Genomic DNA, 653 nt, shown 5'->3' with positions numbered 1-653 from the left:
GTCCAATGCAAGGACTATACTTAAAAGATGTTTCCTAGGCACAGATGGAAACCCCAGAGAGAAAACTTCCTGTGCATCACTGTTTGTTTTTCTAGTATAAATAGATGCAAATGTCTTTTACCAAAGGACAGCTTGTTAGAGCCATTCCTATGTCTGCAGAAGTCTGCAGTTTCTCTAAAGAAAATATTCAAAATATGCCCAAGGAGGATATTTGGGGTGGGTTATTTTACTTTCCCATATAGGCAACATTTAGCCAATTCAATAGAACAGTGCACAAAATATTTTCATAGTACTTTTGCTCCATTTGAGCCTGACCCCAAGATTATTAATAATAGTGACAGCCATAATAATGTAATACCATACACTCAAATAGTCCAGGGTTCTCTCTTCTCAAAAAGCTTTTTTTTCCCCCCCCCATGGGTAAAAAGATCATTTATTTCCATAGAAATAAAAAGCCACTTGGCTCCCAGCAAAGATCAGGAGATTGAAATTGAAGAAAACAAAATGAATAAACATGGAAAGGGTATCTGGGGTCACAAAAGAATAAATCTATTCCCCAAATTGCAAAGACAAATACCCTTAAAGAAATGAGAACATGACACCTTGAACATAAACCTTACTCAAAGAGGACAAAGGCTCAGTAGGGGGCGCTA

The sequence above is a fragment of the Chinchilla lanigera genome, unplaced genomic scaffold, assembly GCF_000276665.1.
Source record: "Chinchilla lanigera isolate Chin_1 unplaced genomic scaffold, ChiLan1.0 scaffold00066, whole genome shotgun sequence".
NCBI classification, from domain to species: Eukaryota; Metazoa; Chordata; class Mammalia; order Rodentia; family Chinchillidae; genus Chinchilla; species Chinchilla lanigera.
This window is presented reverse-complemented; position numbering follows the sequence as displayed.